This window comes from Myodes glareolus, chromosome 6, assembly GCF_982192425.1.
Source record: "Myodes glareolus chromosome 6, mMyoGla1.1, whole genome shotgun sequence".
Lineage (NCBI taxonomy): Eukaryota > Metazoa > Chordata > Mammalia > Rodentia > Cricetidae > Myodes > Myodes glareolus.
Window position 1 is genome coordinate 59,567,695 of NC_142031.1, and position 20,146 is coordinate 59,587,840.

General features: G+C 38.3%; 1 pseudogene; it reads right to left on the reverse strand.

Moving 5' to 3' along the window:
* Nucleotides 1–1,205: 1,205 nt before the first annotated feature.
* On the reverse strand, nt 1,206–1,830 carry LOC148121835 (large ribosomal subunit protein eL13 pseudogene; annotated as a pseudogene).
* Nucleotides 1,831–20,146: the final 18,316 nt, after the last annotated feature.

A 20,146-nucleotide genomic window follows, 5' to 3' on the forward strand; every position in this document is an offset into this window, starting at 1 on the left:
CATGTAAAAATATTTAACTTCATGGAGGCTGGACATTTTGTATTCTTGGCTAAATAACAGCACAATGAAATCATATTTTATTAATGATCACATCCAGAAATATAGGAACCAGGGGATGCTTCTGGATCGATTGTGGTGATCAGATGGCAAAAAATGAATCAGCTTCTACATCAATACTGGCTGTTATCCAAAATGTACTGATTCTGAGAAGCAGTCAGTAGTTTTGGGAAGGAGAAATTTTTCACCTTTTTCAAATTCCAAAGTAAGAATCACACAGACTGTCAACCCTGATGACATGTTAACTTTGAGGAGGTAACTGTGCCTCCCAATATGACGTCTCTTAAGTTTCCTCTTGACAGATAACTGCCCGTGTCCTCGCTCACACCTGACCATCTCTCCTTTCATCTATTGGCGTGTACTGCCTGAGATTTCATCAGCTCCACCTTCTGATCTCCCCTCTGCAGAGACCCCTACACATCTGTATCACCCAGCTGCTGTCAAAATAAGGCTGCCTAACAAATCAGCCTGAACACAGAGACTATTGCTACAGGCATTTCCTTTCTGATGAGCCAGCTGTCTTGCTATTCTCCAAGAAGCCAGTCCTCCCCCTCCCCTTCCTTTGACTTCCACCACCTCTCCTAACTCTTCCCCTGTAGTCTGTGTGCATTTCCCTACAATGTATATTTATTGAAAAATAATTGTTGCCTGTTATCTGGAATAATATTTTGAATAAATTGATTAGCAGAATAAAGTATTCTAATAGCAATCCGACTGAATCATCTGCTTCTCTCCTGCTATTGCATCAATGTTCCTTGAGATTAATTACTTACTTTTATATCTTCAGGGCTCAGCAAAACACTCAGCATGTATATTGTGCTGGGTGATTAAAAGATGAATTAATAGATGAATGAATAATCTAATATGCTTTAGAGTTGGGAGAACTTTTATAGCTGAGTGTGCCTTGATGTTGTTTCAATGGTTTGTCTAAACCTAGAGGTACTCACACATTTGATAAAACAAACAATTATATAGCCTTTTATATGTGAACATAATTTTTAAAGGGAATCATACCAAAAGGTAAAATAAATGGCTAAAATACATATTTTATGGTGTAAAACTAAACTACACTTAGCAAAGACTGCATGTCGAGTTTGAATGTCAGTTTTGTCTTTACTGAAAATTCATTGCAGTATTCCAGCAGAGTGTTACTTTTCCTTTTTAATATCTCATTCTTCAGCTTCCTTTGCCCTTTTTGCTCAAATGCCAAAGAGTAGGGTGGTGGCCTGGCATGTGGAGACAGGCAAAATTCCCAATGTGCTTCTCTTCCTCTGTGACAACACTGGCTTTCTCCTTGAAGTAGACATTCTGGATGGTTATCACAGGTCCTATTAGCTTTGTGTCCAATTTGAGTTCGTAGGCAGAACTGTCTCCCTTCTTGGGAGCAAGTCTTCCAGCAGGGAGGTAGGACTTTGGGGCAGTATTCTTTCACGTGCTACATATCTGCCTGTAGTGATCCAGTGGGTTGGTTTCTCCCTCTTGATTCCACAGAGATGATGATGGTGATGTGGGCTGCTTTCTTATCAGTCACTAATTTTTTCAGACCAAAGCCCCTGCCAGCTTGGACATATGTTTGGTATCTCACTGTAGGGTAAATCACTATGGGCCCAATGGGTACAAATGCACAGAGAGGGACAGTGAGGTATGTTTTTGCCCACCTGGCCTTGTTTCTTCTCCTCTTGCATGTCCCCTGGTTTAACCAAGTGTCCACTTGCTGCTGTCAGTCCTTGAGGAAGTTAAGTTTCAGGTCATGCCATTCAGTTTGGGTGCCATGGCTGTTTCCTGTGTGAGAATGATAAAGCAGAAAGGGGGAGCATCATAAACCAGAAATACAGATTATGCATTGATTTCATCATGTTTGAGTGTTCAAACCTCTCTTACTAATGCACTTTTTTTCGTGCAGAGTATTCTCACTGCCTTGCAAATTTACAGTTTTCCGATCCTCAGGTAAATGCTAAATGTACTTGCACACACCACACACACAGATACACAGACAGACAGACAGACAGACAGACAGACAGACAGACAGACACACACACACACACACACACACACACACAAAGAGAGAGAGAGAGAGAGAGAGAGAGAGAGAGAGAGAGAGAGAGAGAGAAACACTGTGTGCATCCTGCTCAGGTCAGACTGTGGAAACATGATAAATGTTATATAGAATAATAAAATAAAGTTTCCCCCGAAAAGAACACTGGCTGGATTAGAGTCTCTACATTAGGAGCAGAGGAACTTATCAAAGAATAATCTGTTAGGCCCTTATGGTAATGTCCTTATGTATTGAAACCAAGGCCATACCCTCCACTTCTTAGAGACTGAGATATGAATACATGCCTCCTATGAACTTAGTTCTCAAATAATGGTTTGACAAAGTTTATACTTTAAGATTCACAATGTGAGGATTTTATATAGTTAGACAGGCATTGTGGGATAATTACAAATCATTTAAAGAGCAAGTATTAGATCATAACTAAATAATGTTTACATACTCTGTGCAGAACTGTGCAGGGTTCTTTGAGGATGAGAAGCAAAAGGTAGAACAGAAAGATAAGAGCTGTTTGTCAGTTACAAAGATAAAATCTTTGTGTTTGTCTCTGTGTGATGTGATGTGATGTGTGTGTGTCTGTCTCTCTGTCTGTGTATGTGTGTGTGTATGTGTGTTCATGGAGACCAGAAGTTGACACTCTCTTCATCTATATCGATCCATCTTATTTTTGAGATGACATATCACCAACTTAGCTTAACTCATTGTTCAGTGAGCTCCAAAAATCCACACCTCTTTCCCGAGCTCTGGCATTACAAGTGTGTTTATTATGCTCATCTTTTAACATGGTTATTTGGAACCCAAAACACAGGTTCTCACGTTTAGGTATCAAGCACTTTGATAACTAAGCCATTGGAATCTTCCTAACTCCAAAATATGTTCATAAGATTACCATGAGTCACAATAGAGATTTTTTTCCAGCTTAATACACTGAGAGTATTTTTTAAAAATATTTATTTATTTATTATGTATACAATACTCTGTCTGTGTGTCTGCCTGCAGGCCAGAAGAGGGCATGAGATCTCATTTCAGATGGTTGTGAGTCACCATGCGGCTGCTGGGAATTAAACTCAGGACCTTTGGAAGAGCAGGCAATGCTCTTAACCCCTGAGCCATCTCTCCAGGCCCCCTTTAAGACTTCTAATTGACTTTGGGGCTCTTGGTTGGGCTTTCACACAGAACTGTAATAGAAGGATAAATGAACCATACAGTTACCATTTGATGACTCACTTTCTGTTTTAAGAAAACCGAGGCCAAATAGACTCAGTTGCTTTGATTATACACTCATAATTCCGGTCACTTTTGTGATCCCATACACATGAAAAGTTCTTTTTATTGACAAGTGACCAACCACATCTGTACATCCTCAGATTCAACTCAAGATGACACTGTCTGTCCATGGGGGAGATCAAGACCTCAGGCACAAATATGTCCCTGTTTCAAACATCAGTGTAAATCAGAGCTTCTGGAACATTGAACTCATACGAATTAGGGACCCACTAGCCTGTCCTTGAATTTTCTTAGTTTGCTGGCACAGAACAGGGATATTAGTGGAATTATGACTATGCTTGGTCTTACAGTGCTATGCTTACTGTATTTATTTACAGGTTTGTTACAAAGGATACTTTAAAGAAAGCAAATTAGTGTCTATGTGAATTTTATATATGTGTGAGATGGCAACATATCTATGTAGTACACTCTCTGGAGTTGGGGAGCATCTCCTCAGCACAAAACCATATTCTTAGTCCCTTTCTTCTCTGTCTCCAGTATGCACTGGCTTTGAAGCCTCCAAACCCTGTTGTTGTGTTCAAATGTGGAGACACCATTGGATATGCACGAGTGTAGCATGAAAACTACAAAGAAACATAACTGGGGTCAGAATTCATTCCTCTTAGAGTATTTGGAATAGGGCAGGGTGTTTTCTGTTTTTTTCTTCCTTCCTTCCTTCCTTCCTTCCTTCCTTCCTTCCTTCCTTCCTTCCTTCCTTCCTTCCTTCCTTCCTTCCTTTCTTTCTTTCTTTCTTTCTTTCTTTCTTTCTTTCTTTCTTTCTTTCTTTCTTGTGTTTAAAGACAGGCTTTTGAGTTTTGGAGCCTGCCCTGGAGCTCACTCTGTAGACCAGGCTGGTCTTGAACTCACAGAGATTCGTCTGTCTCTGTCTCCCAAGTACTAGGAATAAAGGCATGCCCTACTACTGCTCAGCAGGATGCCTTTTTGAATGGGGGCCTTCTGGTTGATTATCAGCCAAGGAAGGCCAGAGAATTTCTCTCTCTTCAGCTTAAAAGCAAAAAGGTGAAGGGAGAGTAGAGTGTGTTTTGTTATTGCAAACTGTCAAAGGAAAGGCAAATTCTATTTCTGTGGACCTGCCGTCAGGTGAAAAGGGAGTCAGCGAAAGAAGGGGTGAAGGTCATAGAGAGAGATTTTGCTTTACTGAGGCCTGAAGCATCTGGCTTTGTAACAGAAGGATGTCTTTATCCTTTACCACTCTAAAACAATTCTTAAGCTGCTTTGGGAACTGAAAATCACCAAATAATTTTATTTTTTCTAATCATTCAGGAAATAACAATGTTATAGGATTTCTTAATATTAGCTAGGAAGTATGAAAGGAATTCAAATTATATGTGTGTACATACCTCTGTATGTATGTGTACATGTGTATGAGTTTGTGAGTATGTGTATACTTGTGTTTACATTCACATGTGTATATGTGTTATATGTACTCATGTGTAATATCGATTTACACATTTTCCTGAGAGGCACTACTTTTAACACTGCAGGATATAGACAGCAAATGACATATTCCTACCAGCAAAAGCATGGTGACAAATAAAGACTTTTTTCATTTATCTCCTTTCTGAATTTTGATAAAACACCATATCTCGCCCAGTGAGAAGCTCTCCTTGTCCATTGGAATGGAGCTTATGTGGTGGAAGTCAGTGGGGAGATGAAAATGGATATCTGGATTAAGGATAAGTCCAAACTATCTGAACAAAACAATTGCACCTATGAAATCTTTACTGAAGGTAGGAATGAGGCAATGGCGTGAATTTGAAGGGAAAAGATACCATTTGAAAACCACGAAGAAGCAGTTGAGTTGGTGCTGCTGTTATTGTTACTTTTCTGCTTACTCCCCCGGGGAGATCAGTGTAGTGGGCCTGAAGTGATGGAGAGAAGGCCGACTATGCCAAAACTTGCAAGACACTTACCATAAAGCTGTTGAAAACTACTGGCTGTTTACAGGTAGACACTTGGTATTTGTGGATTCTGTAGGCAACTGTGACTCCACAGGCAGAATGCTTGCTGTTCTGGTCTAAAAATGAGGGAAGACTGGCAATAGATGACGAGGATCAGTCGCTGAGGTCCTGTTGATTTCTGTATTTGCAGAGGGAAATGAAGTCTATCTGATAGTCTTCCTCGAGGAAGTAAGGACCCGTCTTTGATGTCTTAGTGGCTGTAAATTTTTAGGACTCAACTCTATCGATTTCCAAGTGTCTGTGTAGAAATGACTGATATCTGGCATTTATTGAAATGATTATTGAGAGGCATCACATTAATGTATCTGTGCAGAGCCTTGATAATTCTAATTAAAGTTTTCACATCAACAGTTTGTGATGTCACCTACCTAGACAAGCTTGCACAGCGCTCTGTGTGGGAAACTTTACTTGAAGATTACTGTTAAACTAGCCACTTCTGTGAACAGCTGGCTCAGGGTAGGTTAGCAGGAGTTCATAGATACTGTACTTTTAACAAAACTCACTAGTAAAAGTTCAGTTGTGAAGATTTACCTTGTCCATGTATTGTAAATAAATTTTAAAAAAAGTTCAAAAATAAGACCTTGGAAGTTTGGCCACAAAAAATGGTGAATTTTGGAGGAAATAAATGCATTTAGTTTGAACTAAACATTATACAACATATAAAACAATATATATAAAATAGTTCATGGATTCCCTCTTACATGTACATCTTAAGGTTTTTATATCAATTAACATTCATAAAAATGATCAAATCCATTTTGACTTCTTCACAGTTTACCATCAATTATGTAGTAGTTACTCTTGTCAACTTGAATGGGGCTAGAATCAAGAAAAGGAGATGTTTCTGGGCATCTCATTAAAGGTATTCCCAGAAAGGTTAAACTGAGTCAGGAAGACAGTCCCCTAGGATGGGCACCATTTAGGGATGACCCAGATATGAAACAGTCTAAGGACAAAATAATACTGCCAGCTGGCTTGACTTCCTGCTAATGAAAGCCTATGCTAAAGCTGATGTTGCTCCTGCTTCTGTATATCAGAGCCCAGCTTCCTCCTTTGTCCAAGACAGACTCTTCAGTCCATAGCAGCTTTGCAGGAATGCTCTGACCTTCAGTACCAGGGGCACATAGCTTCAATCACAGAGAAGCTTTCAGAGCCTCAGTCTCTCAGCATGCAAATAATCATTGTTGGACTATCAACCCATTTCATGTAAGCAAATCTAATAAAACCCTTTTTATCAGTTCCATTTCTTTAGAGAACTCTGACTATACTTCAGATATTTTTTACAATTGGCTATTGTTAACTTGTTTGCATGCTTCCATGGAAAAACATGTCTTGCATGTGTAACTTATTCTTGTGATTATATGAAGCTTAAACTCATGAGAACTTTACTCAAATGATATTAACCGTTAGGGTATAAATTGTCTGATGCTCTGACTAAAGTTGGCTATTGCATGAGACATTCATATGCCTCATATTAGCTCCATTCTCTCAGTTTTCACTGTATTTAGAGCAGCCGTCATCTTGGTATGTCCAATAATTTCAATAGCTGATGGAGTTCAGTGCTTTCTATGTGCACTTTATGAGCTTGTCTTTAGCAATGAAACATTTCATTATGCTGTCTTCATGTTGACAAAGCAGTTCCTTCCCATGGATGTCTCAGTTATAGATAGATCTTGTTCAGATGCTTTGGCCCAGACAAAAATTATACTTTCTCCTGCATCCAGTCCCCAACTTGTACACTTTTGTTTCCCTTAGCTCAGCCCAACATTAATCTTTCTCTTGTATTCAGGCCTCAACCTGCACTTGCTCCCAAGAAACTCACATAGTTCCAGAATGAGGGTCCCTTTTCTCTTATCATGGTTTAGTTTTAATTGTCAGTTTAACATAATCTAGAATCATCTGGGTGGAGAGTGTCAGTGTGTAATTTTCTAAATCCAGCTAGCCTGTTGGCATGTGTGTGGGAAATTTTCTTGTTGCCTTTAATTAATGTGGGATATGCAGCTCACTGTAGACAACACTCTTCTGAGAGGTTGAGTCCTGGACTTTATGAAAGTTGTGAAAATTAGCTGAGTAGGTATACATTAATTTCTTTCTCCTTGCTTTTGAGTATGAGTGTGATGTGATTACCTATTTCGAGTACCTATGGCCTTGACTTCCTTGACTTATCTGCTATGATTGGGTGTAGCTTGCTCTTGTGAGCTAAAGCAGGTCCCTTTCTCTTATGTTGCTTTTAAGAGGAACATTTTGCAGTGGCAACAGAGTAGGACACCACCCTCTGGTCAGACCATTCACTTTAAAAAATGTCTCATTATAATGCTTTCTCTGGCTCTTTGATATGCACATTTTTGACATTTTTTTCTTCAAAGATTTATCCCTGAGAAGAATTTCTTGAAGCCTTGGGACCCTGCCTATCTCTGTGGAAGCAGTCAAACTTTGAAGCATACACTGCTTCATGGTGAGCAGTAACCTCCTGTCAGTCAGGAGCAAAAACTTTTCACTTTCTTTGAGGAGTGCCTGTTAGATGTCGACCATGTAATGGCTTGGCTGTCTCCATTCTTAAAATCTCCAGGGGGTTTTGTTCAGCAAATCCAGGTCAAGCTGCATTTCGTCTCTCTTTCCAACTGTGATCGTCTTAGTCCTAAGTCTCTTTCCTGTTCACCTGTTCTGTATCATGGAGTGGAGTCTTTGCTTTGGCAAGCTATGACATTTCCTAAGTACTGCCATCATTTATTATTGCTTCTGTAAGTTGTTTTTCTGTTTCTTTTTTTGTCAAAATCAGAATAAGCAAGGTACATCCTTTTTAGTTTATATTTTGCTTTAAAATTTCATTGTAATTATTGCTTTATGTGTGTGTTTAAGTGTGCAGGATATGTGGGGGAAGGTGGTGTGGGATGTCCTTCTGTATAGGTGTTGCTTTTATTGGTTGATGAATAAAGCTGTTTTGGCAGTGACTTAGCATGGTAAAGTCAGGCAGGAAATTGAATAGAGATAGGGAGAGAAAGTAGACTGAGTTGAGGAGACATCATGTAGCTACTCAAGAAGCAAGTTGTGAAATTACAAGTTATGGGCCTCCTGGTAAAATATAAACTAATAGAAATGGGTAAATTTATAGAGAGAGCTAGTCAATAATAGCCTAAGCCATTGGCCAGACAATTGTAACTGGTATTAAGCCTCTGAATGATTATTTGGGAATAGGCAGGGAGAGGGGAACAAGTTCAGGGGGTCCAGTGGGACAGAGAAAAGCCCTCCATCTACAAGGAGGGGAAAAATGCCAAATAGTCGGGAAGAAGTCAGAGGCCAACATTGTAGACTCATTTCTCACCCTCTACATTTATGTGGGCTCTGGTTATAAAACTCTGATTTTCATAATTGTGCAGCAGATGCATTTACTGCCCTTGGATTTACCAAGAATAACCTCAAGTTTATTAATTTAATCTTATTTAGTCATATTTATTTCTTCTTTCAGTAGATAACAATATTTATAGTTATTTATTCAACAAATTCAGCTATAGATTTTAATGGAGTTTTATGAAATATATGATTTTTAAATTAATTTATTTTATTATTCATTTAAGCAATTTATAATTATATTATCTGGAGGACTTCTAATATGATATTTGCCCTGAAATTCAAGCATATTGTTTAATATCCTTTTATTTGATATTTTTTATCCAGAATATTATTTGAAGCCAAAATTGGGAATAAATAGAAATGCAAATTCATTACTAGAAAGTACATTATTAATATGTACAGTCCTAGATATTAAAAGCTGACAAATTAGAAAACAATTAAATTAAAGGTATTTTAATTTTGAAAGGGTGTGAGAAATCTTGTTAAATCCTATTTTATTTAATTTGGGTATAGAGGATCTGAAATTAAGGTCAACTAATCATGATCCTTCCAGTGGCGATCAATTAATGATACTGAAGGAAATAGAATCTTAGATCTGAAGATTAAGATTTTAACCTCTTTACTCATTTTTTTTGTTAGGAAAACACATCTTATGAAGCAATATAAAAAATAATTTTAAAAAATCTACTTATTTCATAAAGTATTCACTTTGTGCAAAATTGGCAGTATCAAAACAAGATATAAATGTTATTCTTGATATTTTGCTTTAAGGAAGACTGTGCTTTACAGAAGGACTTCAGTATGTGTAAGGGTAGTTGATGAATGCATTAATCATTCATAGCTTAAACAAGGCATATCTAAATGAGAGATGCTGTTGGTTGCCTTAGAGAATAGGTATGCATGAAGACTTTTTCACCTATGCCTTTCCTATTTTATATTTAGTTTTTAATCAATTATAGACCTTAGAGTGAATGACTGTGTCTTCTTTTTTCAAGTTGCACTGTTGAGCACTAGTTATCTGTAAAGCCCTCTATGAGTCATTCCATTGGGAGAAGAGTGAGCTGTGTAGAAAGTGATCTTATCTCAAAGATCTCACCGTCCCACAGGGCAAATGAGCTACATAGGCATTTCATAAAGGTAATTCTGATGAACTTATCATAAGACTTATGACATGAATGTGCAAAGCAAGAGTAACTTTGAGTTTAGAAACTTGAAGATTGACAGAAAGCTTTTGAAAACTGTGGGGGAGGCGTTGACACAGAAAGACATGGGGGTTCTGGGCTGTGAGAAGTAAAAACAGCCACTGTACGCATGGCAGCTAGGACAGAAAGGCATCCTGGCAGTTGGTAGCCAATAAACAGCACAAAGTCACTGTAAACCTTGCAGGTTATAACTCTGTTCCAGGGAAAGGTTTCCTCAATGCAAGTGTAGTAACTCTGTCCTAGCAGGGGAGAGTTTCCCCAGCGAAGTTGTTACAGCCCTAATTTGCTCTGCTCTGCCCCCAAGAGGTATTACAGCTCCACTCCACTAGGGGAAGGCTTCCCAAGCTCTACTCAGGTCCCCAGAGTGTAACAACTGTGCCCCGCTAGGGAGAACCTTGTTACAGCTCTATTCTGCTCCACTCCACACCACACTGGTGAAGTTTTTATACCACAAGCAAACCTCACTCAAGCGATTTATTGGGAAAGAAGAATCCAGGAGGAGGTTTGCTTTAGGGTGAGAAACAGACACAAACTGAACAGCGGTACAGAGTTTGTATATGACTTCTTGGGGGTGGGGCATTTCTTTCCAGGGTGGCTTGAGATTGGTGGATTTTTGTGACCTGATTCTGGGGCGAGCTCATGGATTGGTGGGATTTTGTGCTTAGGGATTGGTAGAATTCTGTAACCTGACTCCAGGGCAAGCACAAGGAAAGAGATTCCCCTTTCCCTATATTCAAGCTTTTTCTTTTCATCACTTCAAGACCAAAGTGTTTTTGTCTAGTCTTTCGCCCCCTACATGGTGTAAATGTCCTGGCTTTTAAGTTACCTTTGATGGATCTGTAAGAGGTGTGGGCTTCCCCTCTGTATGCTGTGAATACCACTGGATATTAAGGAAACTACTTTGGGCCTACTGCAGTGCAGAATAGTGCAAGAAGAGAATTCAAAGTGGATAGAGGAGGCGTGAGTAGGCAGAGTCAGGTGATGCCATGTAGCTGCTGCAGGAGACAGACTTTGGACACTGGACAGAACCTTACAGGTAGACCACAATCATGTGGCGATACACAGATTAATAGAAATGGGTTAATTTAAGATGTAAGAGCTAGCTAGGAATATGCTAGAGTCATTGACCAAGCAGTGTTGTTATAATGTAGTTTCTGTGTGTTTATTTCCTGTCTGTGTGTCTGGGAAATGAATGAGCAGCCTCTGACTACACGTAAGCTTGTTGTAAATTGGGAGCAGAAGCCAGACCTAGTGGGGAGAAAGCAAAGGAATAGACCTCCAAACCACACAGTCTGACTCACCCACACCTTTTCCCTTACTGGCCTCTCATATAGGTCACCGGGCATGGGATACGTAAAACCCTTCTAGAACCAAGTGTTACCCCTTCCCATCACTCAACTCAAAAACCTTACCAAATACAAAATGCAGAATCAATACCCACTTTCTCTTCAAAGCCTTGGGCTACTTAAGCCTCTTATCTCTGACCTCTTAAGAAAGAAGCTTCTGCTCTCCACTTCTCCTTTTAATACCCCTATACTTGAATTTAAAACAATGGAATCTACTGCTTGGTTCAGGATCTCTGACTTACCAACTCAGCAGTTGTTCCCCTTCACCCTGTAGTACCCATGTTTTAACGTTTCAAGTTTACTCAAATTGCTGATTTGACTCTCAAGATGTGTACAGCTCATTTGTGTCTGCTGGCTTCTGCTCCCATCATATGTGGCTCCAAATTCTCCAGCTGCTCTTATCACCCATCTCTCCTTGCCTTCTCAGTAAATAGACTTTCTGGCTTCTGGAGCCTGTCCCACCTTCCCGGGCACCACCATGTGGGCACCTCTCTAGTTATACAGGTATTTTTCCTCTCCCTCTATTGAAACCCTCCCTGTTTTCTGGCCTCCTCCCCCAGGAGCTTCATGCTAAGCACTTCCAGCTTGTTTAAGCCCATCTGGGCCTCTGTGACCTTGTGCCTCCTGTATCTCAGCTCCTACTTGGGGTTAACAGAAACTCTCTCCAGTGGAGCTCTTTTGCCGACCCTTTTCATTTTCCTCCAAAGACTCTGAAAAAAGTCTTAAAGCCCAGCTCTGGCCTCAGTACAGTTCAAATGGCCAAAATTGGCATGCTCGATTTTCAATGATCACAACTTTTTCTACTGCACAAACAAATGATCCAAAAATCTTTTATATCTAAACTTGCTTTTTCCTCTGTTTCTTCTTATCTACAACTTTCTGGGGATGGCTTTTATATATGGATGTTTATCATCCAAATAATCCCCACCTCTAATGAGCAGCCTATGCTAATAAGGTTGGGAGTTTGCTCTTTATCAGGCTGTCAAAGGTTGATTTAATTTCCTATAACTTTCTCCTTCCCTGGAGCTTACCACCTATGCCAATTTTCTATATTTTTGTATGATAATTCTTGTTCTGAAAACAAAAATCATAAACCACAGGACCACCAAAAAAGGGCAGTGAGAAAAAGAAAGAACAGAGTTAACAGAGAAGGTCATGGAGATACACTGATGGTAAGATATCCAAGAGTGTGGGAGCTTGCTCCAATAAGTCAGCTATGGTATCTGGCTGGGGGTGAGAGGATCAAGGAAATGACATATAATAGAAATTGAGATAGAAATATAGGACAGATCTGGGAGGTCTGTTGATCAATACCGAACAGCCCTGTGTTTATTTCATAATTTGATTATGTGCAGATTAAAGGCAGAAGCAAGAACAAAGAGCAGTATAGTCACTTAACCACCTCCCTGCACTGTCCTTGGGAGAAAGTGCAAGTGGGATCACTATCTGGATGTGCCTTTGGCTGGCATTCACCAGCCTGTGTCTTAGTAGACAATGCGTTCTTTTCTATGGGCTTATTCAGAACTTTCTCACAGTTCTCAAAGAGACAGGAGCAGGCAGAGCAGGCAGAGCAGGGAAGCTTGAACTCAAATGACTTTTAAGTCAGAATGGAGTCACTTCTGGGTTACCACACCAGTGGGAACAGGATAAAGACGTCTTAACTGTGTTGAAGATATTGCGTTTGGTACAGTAAGAGTTAGAAATTGGGAACCAGACATGAGGTTATGCTGGTCCAGAGAAGATGTGATGGGTTTTTTTCTGAATTAAGCATCATCTCCATGTGGCTTATTTATTAAAGATATAAAAAGAAAAAAATTCTGAAACCAAAGAAACAGAAACCAACCAAACAGCAAACAAAGGCAAAATGAAACAACAAGCAAACAAACAAACAACCAAACCAAAGAACCCAAAACCAGGGTTTAGGGAATGATACTGAGAGAAAAGATAAAGGATAGTTTTAAACAGAAAAACCTAGAGAAAACAAGAAAAATTAGAAAAGAAATACCAATATTTCCATAAGTTTTGTCCCGTTGGTGTTTTTTATCTAAAATATTTGCTACTGTTTTCTTTTAATTTCTTTATTGTCATTATGTTACTGTATGTGTTTTTCTTAGGTAGTCTCCCTGAGTCAACTGAGATCTCTGCATTTCATAATGTAACTAAATAAACACCACACTCATCATTTCAATTTCTCTATAATCATGGAATCATCATTTTAAAATGATTGTTAGATCTTTTTCTTCTGTTACAATGTTGCTTAGACTGGCCTCAAATGTGCTATGTAGTCTAAATTTACCTCAAACTCTAGGTCCTCCAGCCTCTACTTCCCAACTGTTGAGATTACAAATGTGTAACAATTCCTGACTTTATGAATTTGGTGTGTGTGTGTGCATGTGTGTATGTGTGTGTGTGTGTGTGTGTGTGTGTGTGTGTGTGTGTTTGTATGACTGTCTCACCAATCATCCTTTCTCTGCTTTTTCAGCACTGAGGTTAGAGGGTAATAGCACTGTTGGAGTTTTGCATGGGTAGTGGGCATCAAATGTAGTAACTCTGGATTGTATGGCAAGCAATTAATCAATGGAATCTTCCCAGCCCCCTTAAAAGCCTTTAAAAGCAACTACATTCTTGAATTCTTTCCTCACTCCAAAGTTGCTTCATTATTGCTAATTCAGTGAATGTCTATTCCATGCTACCTATGAATCCCTCACAACCAATAATTCCACTATTGCTACCTGTAGCGATGAAGCAAACAGGCCTGCTTTTCGTCCTGCCTGACTCCTGCACAGCTAGTTTTACACCCAAAATAACAACACACAAATTATATTCATTTAAACAATGCTTGGCCCATTGTCTCCAGCCCCTTATTGACTAACTCTCACATCTTGATTAACCCATTTCTATTAATGTGTGTAGCACCACAAGGTGGTGGCTTACTGGGAAGATTCTAACTTAGGTCCATCTTGGGCTGGAGCTTCATGGAGTCTGTCTGCTTCTGCTTTCTTTCTCCCACAATTCTGTTCTGTCTTCCTCACCTACCTATGTTCTGACCTATCAGGCCAAGCACTTTTCTTTATTAATTAACCAATGAAAGCAACAGAGAGATAGAAGACCCTCCTACATCATTTCCCCTTTTTCTGTTTAAACAAAAAGTAAGTCTTTAACTTTAACATAGCAAAATTACATGTAACAAAACAGTTATAAAGCAAGAATTACAGTTACAATATTTATATCTGTTTTATCTTTTATCATAACTAAGGAAAACTGTAACTATAACTAACTATTCTTCAACTCCATCAAAGACTCCAGAAGGATATAATATTACCTAGGTAAACAAGAAATAAGCAACTTTCAAAACTCTAGAAATGACAGAGACATCTCGCTGTCTAGACAGTCACTCAAAGTTTTTTGTACCTTTGGGGCATCTGTCTTCAGCCTACAGGCCCATAGTATCCAGCAGACATTTCCATGAAGCATGAAAATTCAAAGACAGTTCAGTCACTTTTTGCTGTGTCCTGCAGAATGTCTTGTAGGCTCTTTCATAAATCAGGAACCCCGAAAGACCATCTCACCTTTAGGCAAGTTCAGCAGTCCTCTCTCTGCGGGTTCTTCATGTCCAGTTTATGCAAAAATCCAGGCAAGAGCAGTTTCTTGCCCAAATGGCTATCAAACTCCATAAGGAGCCTCTTCAATGCCCATCTTCCTCTTGAAGTAGCTGGTGCTGCCAGGAGCAGACGTGTCTCATTGTCATGAAAAGCCCTAAGTTATTAAACATTTAAAATGCCATATTCTATGGTCTTTGAAAGATATGAAGAATGCCTATCTAACTGAAATATATCTCTATATATCTAGAAAATCTACCTAACATGACTACAAGCTTGACTATTATTGATGATTATCCATTAACAACCTATATTTCCTAATCATACATTACTTTTTAAATGAACTACACAATCACAATACCTTAATCAAGAGGAGAAATACATATACCAATAAAAACAAAATTGACCTTAAAATCCATACCAATGCAAATTATTCATATCTATTTCCTTTAAATGTAAAAGAACATTTATAAACAATATTTTGGAACATGGGTGCAATTTTTTCTCTCCAAACTACTTCCTGCTGTATGGGGTGCTGTTAATCAGGTCTCTTATGATGTAACCCGTGTGCCAGATCCATCTCAGTTAGAAGTTGAGTGAAGTAATTTTTTGAGGGTGTTCACAGCAACCTTTCAGGTCTATCATACCATATTGGGATAGAAGCAATCCACAGGGTCTCATCCTCTGTGAAAACAAGAGAAGAACTTTTCCAAAGCATTATAACCTTTGATCCAAATTTTGAAGTCAAGGTATTTTCAAAATATCTATCTTGGATTATAAACAAATATCTATCTTGGATTATAATCAAACATCTTTTAGCAGCTCTTGCTTCTTCCTCAGCATTCAAACAATTCAAAGAGAGCATAATAGCATACAGGATCAAGATTCTCTGTGTATTTTCCATCTTTGTGTGGCTTTATTTTAACCTCTATTTCTTTTATTTTTACTGTTAATTTTTGAGACAGGTTCTCTGTATATCTTTGTCCTGGAATAACTCTGTAGACCAGACTGTCCTTGAACTCACAGATATCTGTCTGTCTCTGCCTCCCCAGTACTGGGCTCAAAGGTGTTTGCTACCACACCTTGAACTCACAGAGATCTGTCTGTTTCTGTCTCCTAGGCACTGGGATTAAAAGTGTGTGCTACCACACCTTGAAGTCACAGAGGTCAATCTACCTCAGCCCCTTGAAGTCACAGAGGTCAATCTGTCTGCCTCTGCTTTTTTTCTCCCACAATACTGTTCTGTCTTCCCCACCTACCTATGTTCTGACCTATCAGGCCAAGCAGTTTTCTTTATTAATTAACCGATGAAAGCAACAGATAGATAGAAGACCCCCCTACATCAGCTACCTATGTCTTAAGACAGATTACATTATTGTGATATCCATCCTAATATTATTGTCTTTAGTATAGACGAATTAATAGGACAATTACCTTTTAAGAAAAGAAGTAATAGGTTATTCCTTTTCTCTTGCTTTTTAACTATAATTTTTGCAATTGCAGTGATTAACCAGTTTGCCTAACAAACATACAAAACACACAACAGACACAGGGTTAGTTCCAAGGACAGGATGAGAACAGTGTTTTTAAATCTGTACTCTCCATTCATGTTAACCTTAGTCTTTATTAAATGCCTAATTGTTGTTGAGCATCTGAATGCTTTTACTATGAGAATTAGATGTACAATATTAACGAGGCCGTCAATATTTTTCCATGGAGTGGATGCAAGGCAGGGAAGAGCTATAGTATCCCTGCCTTTTCTTTCACACTTGGCCACACTGCTTGGCTGGGTCAGCAGACTGTTTACAGTGCTGCCATTTGTTACAAACTCGCAGTTCAGACTATTTCTCAACAGAATGTAATCTGTTGTTCTTTAAGATTATCAATTAATATAGGTCAAATTAATGGAGCATGAAAATCAGGGAGATGAAATCCAAACTTTAAAAAGAAAAGTTCCTAGACTTCAGTAGGAACATTTTTACCACCTAACAATTAGGTTTATTTAGGACATAAGAAATATAATTCTAGAGAACATAGCTCTTCTAATAATTTTGGTACAAGAAGGAATTACAATTTATGATATTGTCTGTCTGGATTTTAGCTATTTGAAATCCCCATGGTCTGTTAAATGAAGACTTTACTGATGACTTCCAAATGACTCAAGGTTGTGCTGTGGAAGGGCAGAGTTCAAGAATCACATATTTATAGAGTGATTATTGGAAGTTAAAATCATAGATTTGAAATATGAAAATTCCTGATTATTTACAGATTTTTTCCCTTTTTAGTAAAATTTTTAAAAATACTTAATTTTTTTTAAAAAAAATGCATCTTAGAGTGTGTATATGTGTGGGTATGAGATGTGGGAAGGCGTGTGGCCATAGAGGCAAGAAGAGGGCATTGGATTCTCTGGAGCTGGAGTTACAGGCAGTAGCGTGCTCCCTAACATTGGTACTGAACTCAGAGAAGTATTATTTATAGTTTTTAAAGCTTTTATTTTTCTGTAGTTAATTCATTTTTTATTTATGATCTCGAGTAAAGGGCTACAGCTATTCTTTGTAGAAGCCTGATAGTTATCACTATTCCTTTTTTAAAAACTTTCTTTCTGTTACCACTTAGCAAATACTAATGTTTTTAAACATGTAAAAATACATGTTTTTTGAGTATTTTCTCTCTGTCATAGAGTCCTCATGGCTAACCGTTCACTCTTTAAAATAAAAGTCAATGTCTATTTTTTTATTTCATTATTTTATTTTACCATGCAACCAATCTTTGGCTGATAAGCTTTTCAGTCTTTACACATGGTTTCAGGTAATATCTAAAGTGTCTCCAGAAGGCTGTTTCTTTGATGGAGGCTTTGTCTCTAGCCTGCGGCACAAATGGGAGGTAGTGAGGAACCTCGAACAAGAAAGTGAGATTGTGTGTGTATGCCCTTGAGAGACATTAGGACCCTGGTCTGTCTTCTCTGCTTCCTCACTACTGTGGCAGAAACTGTCCTGTTCCACTACATACATGTTCCTGCCATGATGTTCTGCCACAGCTGTGGCCACTGACCCCTCAAAAACTATATAAGTAAAGATAAATCCATTCTTGTAACATCCTTTGCTTATCTGATTTTTTTTTCCTCATAAGGAAGTTGATTATCACTCCTCTATCAGTTATGTGTTCTGAGAATGAACATGGCATTTTGGGGTCATTTTCATTTTAACCCAGCGATCTCAGCTCTACTGGAGGCTTTATTGTTAAATTGCCCATACCAACCCTGTCTCCCAACTTTTTTTTACTGTGCAGCTTCTTCATGCCAGGGTAGACATTTTAGAAAGGAAGGAAGAAATTAAATCTACTTCATGTCCATTCACAGTAATAGAAATATATATTTTCACAAGGTGTCATGTGATGCATTGAAATATATAGACATCATATAATAATTAATCCAATCTAAGAACATTCTCACTAAATGGTTTTTATTTTATTGGGTGGGAAATATTCTAAAGGTTTTATTTTAGCTTTTTAAATTGCATAGTGCATAACTATTATCTCTTGTCTCCCACTAGCCCAGCAGAACTTCTCACTCTGGTCTGACTGGAACATTGTACCTATTGATCAACCCCTCTCTGTCTCTTGATCTTTCTCTCCTCAGCTTCAGTTAACCACAATTCTACTCTCAACCTACCTGATACATGTTTCCTCTCTTTGTCTATTGAAACACACCACACTACCACACTACATTATGTCGTTTGTGATACCCCAGAAATTTCTCTTCTTTCTTTCTTTCTTTCTTTCTTTCTTTCTTTCTTTCTTTCTTTCTTTCTTTCTTTCTTTCTTTCTTTCTCTCTCTCTCTCTCTCTCTCTCTCTCTCTCTCTCTCTCTCTCTCACACACACACACACACACACCACACATGTTCTCCATGATAATAAATGATTGATTTGAAAAAGAAAGCTCTAAGATTTTTTTTTCTATTGCAGTCCTGAAAATGTTTACACCATATGGAAGGACTATAATAAGAGACTACGAGCTCTTGCTCACACCTGAAACCATTTTCCAACCTAAGGTCTTTTCTGAACTTCTCACTAGAACAACACCAGCATAATCATAGATATTATTATTATGTGGAAAAGATTCTTTTAGCAAATCAGAATTGCAAGAGGAAAAAATTCATGCAGATAGAACGAATGGAAGCACAAATTTTGCTAACCTCCCTCTGCCACCCTGCAGCCACTGGTGTTCCAACAAAATGTTCATTTGAGTCTTGGATTCACCAATTTTAAAATCAGAGCTCCATGAGGTAGGAATTATTGAAAGGTAGGCAGACAGATGCTCATGTGATTTATTTCAACTTTTAGAAAAATTGACAATTTATTATGTAAATTCCCCACCCTAAATCACATTACAGGTATTTGTAACAAGTCCAGTGTCCACCTCATCACACAGATGTACATTATCACCCTCACTGAAGACCTCAAGACAACTTCAAAGGACCACGTACAGAGATGAGTATAGTCAGACCAAATGAAGACCAAGTTCTCCACTATATAAGGGTCCCTGGTACCCTTAACTATTAATTGATACAAACTGAAGTCACCCGAGAAGTGAGATTCTACTGAGGGATTGTTCAAATTATACTGGCCTCTAGCCATGGCTGTAGAGGATTATCTTGATTGGTAATTGACATGCTAGGATTCAGGCCACAGTGAGTGGCACCATTCTTTAGGAAAGTAATCTTGTGTCATATAAGAAAGCTAACTAACTATAAATCTATGAGTGATTCAATTTGCAAACTACCTCCTTATGTTCTGCTTCAAATTTTTGCCCTGTTAGCTGAAATAAACAATTTTGTATTTTCTGCTACTTTTGGTCATAGAATTTATAATAGTGGTAGAATGATAAATGAGGAGTCTGCGCATGATACATTATTTTCATTGAGTGATTACATTGACCTGTATTATATTTTAACTGAAATGTTCACAAGGGAAGGAACACTGAAAGGGTATTTATTCCAGAAATCTGGATGCTAGGTGCTAAAACTCAGTTTTCGGATGTTGGTTACCATCTACCTATTTTCACATACTGCTGGTGTAAAATAAGACTGCAATAAAAGATACATGCACTGTGAGTCTTCCAAAATAGTTCCGGACACTGCATTTTCACCCTTTATTTAAAATCCATTGTGGCCAAGCAGTTTTCTTATAGTAATGTTTTAATTTTGTGTGAACCAAACAATTTTTAAAAGTTATTTTTTTAATAAAAAAAACCTACTTGGCCTATTACTAAAAGAGAAAAAATAAACAACA